The 9414-nt window shown below is 42.3% G+C and overlaps 1 pseudogene; it reads left to right on the plus strand.

Annotated features, from left to right (window-relative positions):
• Positions 1–625: 625 nt before the first annotated feature.
• LOC106561502 (tripartite motif-containing protein 16-like) lies at positions 626–7098 on the plus strand (annotated as a pseudogene).
• The last annotated feature ends 2316 nt before the right edge of the window (positions 7099–9414 follow it).

Genomic DNA, 9414 nt, shown 5'->3' on the forward strand with positions numbered 1-9414 from the left:
AGATACAAAATACCATAAAGATCAATGTATCAAATTAAAGTACTAAATACTTGCATTTTGTAATGTATGTAATTACATGTAATGTATTTATTTTTATATACAAAATACATTTGGAAGTGTCCGGCCCGAACAGCAACAAGATTCTCAGTAACGGTTACAAAACCTTTTTTCTTGCTTGTTGACAGTGATACTGTATGTTGTTATCTACCTTAGTTGAGCAAGTCACTCTGGAGAAGCTAAATTACTAAAATACGAATGTATATGTGATAATTAACATACCAAATAAACTGCAAAGCACACTGGATATTATTATTGGTCTTGTTTCGGGACAGAGCTCATTAGAATAATACTCAACATGCTTTGCATATTATTAAATTTACATTTACATTTTAATCATTTAGCAGACGCTCTTATCCAGAGAGACTTTCAATTAGTGCAGTCATCATAAGACAGATAGGTGACAAAACAATATATTACTAACGTATCAAGTACATTTTCCCTCAACGAAGTATTTATCAACATACTTCCTTATCAAAGAAAGTCATACCTCCTTATCAAAGAAACCACACCCCCTCTACATACAGATTACACAGTCCAGTAGGAAGCCACTCCCTGTCCTCTGGTGTAGAGTTACATGAAACAGAAAGTCATCTTTCACACTGCCATTGCTTAACCTACAGGAGAGAGCACCAAAATGGCAGAGAATCAGGAACTGTTCTGTTGCTCCATCTGTCTGGATCTACTGAAGGATCCGGTGACTACTGCCTGTGGACACAGTTACTGTATGGGCTGCATTAAAGAAATCTGGGATCAGGATGTTCTGAAAGGGGTCTACAGCTGTCTCCTGCTTTGAAGAAGCACAAGCTGGTCAAAGCCACCGCACAACTACAGGAGAAGATCTGCTCTCATCATGACAAACTGCTGGAGGTTTACTGTCGTACCGATCAGCAGTGTATCTGTATGCTGTGTGCGATGGATGAACATAAAGACCATGATACAGTGTCAGCTGCAGCAGAGAGGACTGAGAAACAGGTAAGACCAGAACAACTTGTTGGTAACTGTCTGATAAACAAAGAATTAAAGATACAGTAGGAACTACATCTGTTTGAATATGAGATCATTCAAATGAAATGGATCCACAAATATGAACACAAACCTTAAGTGTATAGATATGTTAACCCAGATTCTCCAAATGTATCACCATTTTCTAAAGTCAAACACTGTTATCATTCTGAATGACCTTTATGACTCCAAAGTTCAGTCTCAACCCCTTGATACATGTAGTCCGACTGTAAAACTATAATCATTCACATAGCAACATAATAATATCATTTTGTAAAGAGACTTCCTCAGGATTGTAGACCTTCCTCTCTATGGGCCCTATGTCACATTACTATACTATTGATCTACTGGACAAATAAAGCTTGATAGCTCATTGAAGAGTGATCCTCCACAGAGGCAGCTGGGGATGAGTCAGCAGAAGGTCCAGCAGAGATTCCAGGAGAGAGAGAAGGAGCTGAAGGAGCTCCAACAGGCTGTGGAGTCTTTCAAGGTGAGTATTGTTGACCAGAGGAGACACACCATTTTACCTGTCTCCTCCAATCAGAGAGAGAGAGAGAGAGAGAGAGAGAGAGAAGGGACCTTCTCCAATCCCACTATGTCTGGACCCCTATCAGACTGCTTTATGTAACTAATGGGATATGAACCCAGGTCTACTGTGGGATAAACCAACATCTTAACCATTACATCAAGAGAACATTCCCTATTGGGCCGACACTGACTTTGAAGTCGCAGGCAGGGCTACCTCATCACATAACCATGAGTAACCATGACTGACTCATGTCCCCTATACATTAACATGGAGCTCTCTCTCTCTCTCTCTCTCAATTCAATTCAAAGATCTTTATTGGCATGGGAAACATATGTTTACATTGCCAAAGCAAGTGAAATAGATAATAAACAAAAGTGAAATAAACAACCAGAAATGAACAGTAAACATCACGCACAAAGGATTCAAAGGAATAGAGACATTTCAAATGTTATAATTCAAGTGCATACAGAGAGAGCCGTGCGCCAGACTGAGTTCTGGAGGTGAAATGGAAATGAATGAGGGAGAGTTAAGTGAGGTAGAAGGTGTGGAGAAGAGCTCAGAACCAGAGCCTGGCATCAATGGACATGATAAAGAAGAATCTGGTGGATCCATACCTTTTGGCAGAACCATTTGTGGTTTCAGGGTGGGTGGGAAAGGAGTTGGGTGCAGTTGAATCAGTGAAGGTAACCTGCAGTGGACTTATGATATTTGTTTGTGTTTCTTCTGACCAGAGGGAGTGGTCGCTCCGTGTCACCCAACTTGGGTCAAGATCTGTTTCTTGCTTTGCTCTCAGGAACAGGGCACCATTGAAAGGAGTTCCAGGTACCAAGTTTATGGTCATGTTGCAGCAGTTTGTAGGAGGGAGATTCCAAGATGTGGGAAGTGTGCAGGAGGTCATGGGATAGAGGATTGTGTAGTTTCAGTGGATAAAGTTGTGTGTCAACTGTAGGGGTGTCCATGTTGCTGGGGATCAGAGGTGTCCGGTGAGAGAGAGGCAGGTTGAGGTGGCTAGGGTCAGAGTAGTGCAGAAGGTGTTGTATGTAGAGGCAGTGAAGAAAGTAGAGGAGGATGGGTCAAGGGTGAGGGATCCTGAGAGGATCCCTGTGAGTAGTAGATCTTTGCCAGTACAGAGGGATAGGCCAACGAGTGATATATGCTTCAGTAAGGTTGGCTTCTTAGAGTTCAAAGCAATGGTTATCAACTGTACAGCAGAAATTGATGTAAATCACAGACAATAGATGTTGTGGTGACAGCTGCAGAGACGTATTTGGTCATATGAGATTTGACTTCAGAAGAGTTCCAGGGTGTGTTGAGTGGTGGTGTCCCATCCTCCCAGGTCGTTGGCATGGTGCAGGAGCAGATAGGGTCAAAGTAGTGGAATGGGGTAGTGGGTTTTTAATGAGTGTAGGGTTAGTTGGCATGGTGCAGGAGCAGATAGGGTCCAAGTAGTGGAATGGGGTAGTGGGTTTTTAATGAGTGTAGGGTTAGTTGGCATGGTGAAGGAGCAGATAGGGTCAAAGTAGTGGAATGGGTTAGTGGGTTTTTAATGAGGGTAGGGTTAGTTGGAAGGGTGTTTTTTTATTAGAAAAATATGAGATGTTCCTTTTCCCATTTTGTATCACAAAGCAAAATAGATTTATATTATAGTCCAGTTGGGGGCGGTAATTCAACATATTGGATGCCAACCGCCGTTAAACTCCAAAGAAGAAGAAACGTTATATTATGTCTATGTTCAGTGTTGTAACGATGTCTCTCTCTCTCTCTCATTCCATCACTTTCGTGGTAGTTGGTTGTGTGGGTCTCTGGTTGTGAATGGGGTGCTGACAGACAATCGTTGATGGATATTTATAGAGCTCTGATCAGGACGACAATTGATTACGGGTGTATAGTTTATGGAACAGCAGCAAAGACTTAAGCTGGACAGAATCCAGAATATAGCTTTAAGGATATGTATTGGTGCATTTAAATCAACATCTGTATGTGTCTTACTAGTGGAGGCAGGTGAGATGCCTTTGGGTATACGGCGTAATAAATTGTCATTATCTTATTGGGTTGCAAGGCTGTGAGGTTGAGCATCCCACTGCTACTGTTCTAGATGACTGTTGGGAATATACTAGTAGACAAGGCAGTGGTTTTGGTTGGACAGTTGTAGGTATCAATGTTATTATGGAGAAATGAGAGAATGGGTGTAGTAGTGAGATTCTGCTGGGTCCCAGCACATTCAGGTGTGGAAGGGAATGAAATTGTAGAGCAGTTAGAAATGTGGTTGGTGCAAAGCCATCAAACTTTAAACATGTTTAACCACATTTATTTTCAGAAAATGTTTTAAAACCTAAACAAAACGTATGTCCCTGTCCTCTTTTTCAAGATGTGGCCAATTTAAACAGTCAGAAAATATTTTTTTGTAAATGAAGAAATATATATATTTTTTTATATATGTTCTTTCTAAATGGCTGCTGGGTAATTAGATAATCATTGAAATCTGTTGGTTCATAGACATCAAATAGAGAGAATGCTGCGCAGGTTCACTGAGTTGTAAACCAAATGGATAGGTGGAGCTCATTGATTTGTAGCTCTGACGCAGTTGCTACCTCAGATTATGAGTCTATCAAGTGTGGTGAATGAGGTATGTAGTACCCCCAGAAGACCACAGGGAGGAGCAAGAGAGATATAAACCCATACAGGTTTTCTCTTTAAATACCCTGAACCTAACAATCAATCAAATGTATTTATGAAGCCCTTTTTACATCAGCAGATGTCACAAAGTGCTGTACAGAAACTCTAACCCTACGTATAACCTATTTTAGCCTGAACCCTAATTCTAGGGTAGGGTAGCCTACAACTATTTTAGTAATAGTATTATGTTAGTAAATACCATTTTAGTACTAAATAGCATTTGTTATTTTTTAAATTAAACCTATGTAAGCATTTGCTTTTTATTAGTTATTTTATTATATTTATTATTGCAAGGCAGAACTCTTGATAAACAAGAATCATTTGTTTTATATGTTAAATGTGGCTTGAACTGGGTGACATAGTAACCTCTATGTAAAAGTCCAGCAATTGGCGTGGGATAGGTGGGGGAGGTTTGAGACTGATCTCTCTAATTAAATACACTTTATTTCTCAGCTGCCTCACCAATGTCTTTATGTGAATTAAGAACTTTTAATTGGTAAATATTTCCAATAGATGGCAGCATAAGACCACGAAGCATCAGTTATAGGCTACAAGCAGCAATATGATTGACATAAAATAGCATGCAACCAAAGACAATATGTCCCATGATTTTCTAAAATGGTCACTACCTACTGTGTCTCTCTCTCTCTCTCTCTCTCTCTCTCTCTCTCTCTCTCTCTCTCTCTCTCTCTCTCTCTCTCTCTCTCTCTCTCTCTCTCTGTGTCTCTCTCTGTGTCTCTCTCTGTGTCTCTCTCTGTCTCTCTTAACAGCGCTCTGCACAGTCAGCAGTGGAGGACAGTGATCAGATCTTTACTGAGCTGATCCGCTCCATTGAGAGAAGGAGCTCTGAAGTGAAGTAGCTGATCAGAGCCCAAGAGAAGGCTCAAGTGAGTCAAGCTGAAGGACTCCTGGAGCAACTGAAGCAGGAGATAGCTGAGCTGAGGAAGAGAAGCACTGAGCTGGAGCAGCTCTCACACACAGAGGATCACATCCATTTCCTCCAGGTTACTAAACTGTCTTGTTACATGTGATATGAAATTAACTTAACGTGAAACTATTCATCTCAATCATTATGTTGTCCTGTCTGTCTCTCTGTCCCTGTCTCTCCCTCTCTCTGTCCTTGTCCCTCTCCCTCTCTCTGTCCGCTCCTCTCCCTCTCTCTGTCCGTCCCTCTCCCTCTGTCCATCCCTCTCCCTCTTTCTGTCCGTCCCTCTCCCTCTCTCTGTCCGTCCCTCTCTCTCTCTGCCCGTCCCTCTCTCTCTCTGTCCGTCCCTCTCTCGCTCTGTCCGTCCCTATCTCTCTCTGTCCGTCCCTATCTCTCTCTGTCCGTCCCTCACTCTCTCTGTCCGTCCCTCTCTCTCTCTGTCCATCACTCTCTCTCTCTGTCTGTCCCTCTCTCTCTCTGTCCGTCCCTCTCTCTCTCTCTGTCCGTCCGTCCCTCTCTCTCTTGTCCGTCCCTCTCTCTCTCTCTGTCCGTCCCTCTCTCGCTCTCCGTCCCTCTCTCTCTCTCTGTCCGTCCCTCTCTGTCCGTCCCTCTGTCTCTGTCCTTCCCGCTCTCTCCCTCTCTCTGTCTGTCCCTCTCTGTCTCTGTCTCTGTCGCTGTCCCTCTCTCTCTCTCTGTCCCCCTCTCTCTCTCTCTCACTCTCTCTCTGTCCCTCTCTCTCTCCAGAGTTATCAGTCTCTCTCCAGTGTCAGTGTTTCTTCAGACTTACCCAGCATCGTTGTCCATCCTCTTCAGTACTTTGGAGATGTGAGTAAGACTGTGTCTGAACTGAGAGAGAAACTTGAAGACTTCCTTAAAGGAGAATGGACCAAGATCTCCACTACAGGTGTGTTGAAAACAATAAGAACATCAACTTTAGACCATTGAAAGTTCCCTACTAGTCATATACATGTGGAATATGGTATGATGATAACATTCCCTCTCTCTGTCAATGTGTTTGTGTGTCTGTAGTGAATATAGTGGATGTTGTACTGCCTCCAGAGCCCAAGACCAGAGAACAGTTGTTACAATGTGAGTCTCTTTATTGTGAAGTAACTAACAGTCTCTTTTTACTGACACTCCTAACAATCCCTCTAGAAATATATAGCAATAGTAGATCTAATCAAAGACTGGGTATCTATCTGACTCCTCATATTTCTCTGATTTGATCTCTGCTGTGCTCTAATCAAAGACAGGGTAGATACAGTATCTGACTTAACTTATTGTTCTGACTCCCCTCATTGGTCTCTACTCTGCTCTTCTCCTAGATTCCTGTCAGCTCACACTGGATCCAAACACAGCACACACACGCCTCTCTCTGTCTAAAGGGAACAGAAAGGTGACCTATACAGACCAAGTCCAACCATATCCTCACCATCCAGACAGATTCACCAACCAGAGGCAGGTTCTGTGTAGAGAGGGTCTGTCTGGACGCTGTTACTGGGAGGTGGAGTGGACTGGAGAGTTGGTTGTTATAGCAGTCTCATATAAAGACATCAGCAGAACAGAGAGAGGTAATATATTTGGACACAATAACAAGTCCTGGAGTTTACAGTACTATAGAGGTGGTTATTGTTTCAGACACAATAATGTTGTGACTAAAGTATCAGGCCCTCAGTCCTCCAGAGTAGGAGTGTACCTGGATCACAAGGCAGGTACTCTGTCCTTCTACAGTGTCTCTGACACAATGACCCTTCTCCACAGAGTCCAGACCACATTCACTCAGTCCCTCAATCCTGGGTTTATCCTCTATGGTACTGCTGAGCTGGTTAAACTGTAGTAGGGTACACATAGATACTAGTCATGCTGGTATAGTCTATAGCTGAGCTGGTTAAACTGTAGTAGGGTCCACATAGATACTAGTCATGCTGGTGTAGTCTATAGCTGAGCTGGTTAAACTGTAGTAGGGTCCACATAGATACTAGTCATGCTGGTGTAGTCTATAGCTGAGCTGGTTAAACTGTAGTTGGGTCCACATAGATACTAGTCATGCTGGTGTAGTCTATAGCTGAGCTGGTTAAACTGTAGTAGGGTCCACATAGATACTAGTCATGCTGGTGTAGTCTATAGCTGAGCTGGTTAAACTGTAGTAGGGTCCACATAGATACTAGTCATGCTGGTGTAGTCTATAGCTGAGCTGGTTAAACTGTAGTTGGGTCCACATAGATACTAGTCATGCTGGTGTAGTCTATAGCTGAGCTGGTTAAACTGTAGTAGGGTCCACATAGATACTAGTCATGCTGGTGTAGTCTATAGCTGAGCTGGGTAAACTGTAGTAGGGTCCACATAGATACTAGTCATGCTGGTGTAGTCTATAGCTGAGCTGGGTAAACTGTAGTAGGGTCCACATAGATACTAGTCATGCTGGTGTAGTCTATAGCTGAGCTGGTTAAACTGTAGTAGGGTCCACATAGATACTAGTCATGCTGGTGTAGTCTATAGCTGAGCTGGTTAAACTGTAGTAGGGTCCACATAGATACTAGTCATGCTGGTGTAGTCTATAGCTGAGCTGGTTAAACTGTAGTAGGGTCCACATAGATACTAGTCATGCTGGTGTAGTCTATAGCTGAGCTGGTTAAACTGTAGTAGGGTCCACATAGATACTAGTCATGCTGGTGTAGTCTATAGCTGAGCTGGTTAAACTGTAGTAGGGTCCACATAGATACTAGTCATGCTGGTGGTGATGGTCCCCAGATGTGATGATTCATTCTACTCTGTTTTATCTACAATGATTTAACTGATTTGATCTTCAGATGTTCTGAATTAAAATGCAATGGATTCATATATTTGTAAATACAATGTTTTAATCTTGTACATTTCCATGAATCATCATGTATGGTGTTGATGTATATTGGTTGTCATTCAGAACCATTGATATGTTTTCTCAGTTGGTTCTCTGTCTCTATGTAATTCTCCTCAGTATCATTGATCAGCTTGTAGGTTCGGCCCTAATTGATGTGTTCTCTGTCACCTGGAGCTGCATGGAAAATGGTCCAGGAACAAAAGGACAATTCAGGACTAGTCAGCCCACTACAAGCTGGAATCACTTACTTTCTACTAAAGTATATGGTCTGGTTTCCCAGACACAGATTAATCCTAGTCCTGGACTAAAAAGCATGTTCAATGTAGATGTCCAGGAAACCGGCCCTAAATGTGTCATCTTTCATCCTCCCATACTGCTCAGTCCAGCAACATTAAACCTGTCCAGCAGGTGGTGCTATTGACCAAACAATAAAACCAGCAGATATCTTGACTTGCCACTCAGTATATCAGTAATGTTCAGAATAGTACTTTAATATAATTGGAGATTGATGGTCTTTTTAATCCGCTATCCAGAGTCAGGAACAGATGAAGTTAGGTCTGCTACTGTTCAGTGATTAAATATGATTTATGGTGATGGGAAATAAAAAATACAACACTAAACTTCTTCTAGTAATAGTTTCCCTTTGTTATTTATTCCAAGGTGTGTCTTTAACTTGTAAATGGATTGTGTGGAGGTGAGCTAGTGGTGTGGCTGATAGAATATAACGAAAAGGGAGGAGGGGAGGAAGAGGGGAGGAGTGAAGGGCTGTTCAAGAAACCAGATGAGGAAGAGAAAGATGTTCAGGGGAATTACTGGCTCTGTTCCAAATGGTTCCCTGTTCCCTACGTAGTGCACTACGGTGCTTCTGACCAGGTCTAAAGTAGTGTTCTACATAGGGAATAGGGTGTATATTTATTACAATTTCATGCTTTAGTGTTTGGCACAAAAAATATTAGATCTCCACCCTCCCACTGAAAGAGGAGAGAGGTAATGGTTGTACACCCCCATTACCTGGAGAGATGTTATTATCTCCACAACTCTCTCTCTCTCTCTCTCTCTCTCTCTCTCTCTCTCTCTCTCTCTCTCTCTCTCTCAGATAGCAGACAACCTCAATATGGTTTAATTCCTGTAGTTATCAGTACACATGGGGTTTGTCCCATTTATCTCCTTGCCCACTTCCCTTCATGTATTTAAAAGGAAATGACTGGTATATGTAAACTCCCTCTACTCCATGTCAACACCAATCCAATGCTTTTTCATTTGTGAGGAGTAGTGAAGGAATGCTACACTTTAGGATGAAGGAGAGATTATTGGGACGCTCCCATGGAGAGATGATAGAGGGATGTGAAAGAGGAGAGAGGT

The sequence above is a fragment of the Salmo salar genome, chromosome ssa10 (assembly GCF_905237065.1).
Source record: "Salmo salar chromosome ssa10, Ssal_v3.1, whole genome shotgun sequence".
NCBI lineage: Eukaryota > Metazoa > Chordata > Actinopteri > Salmoniformes > Salmonidae > Salmo > Salmo salar.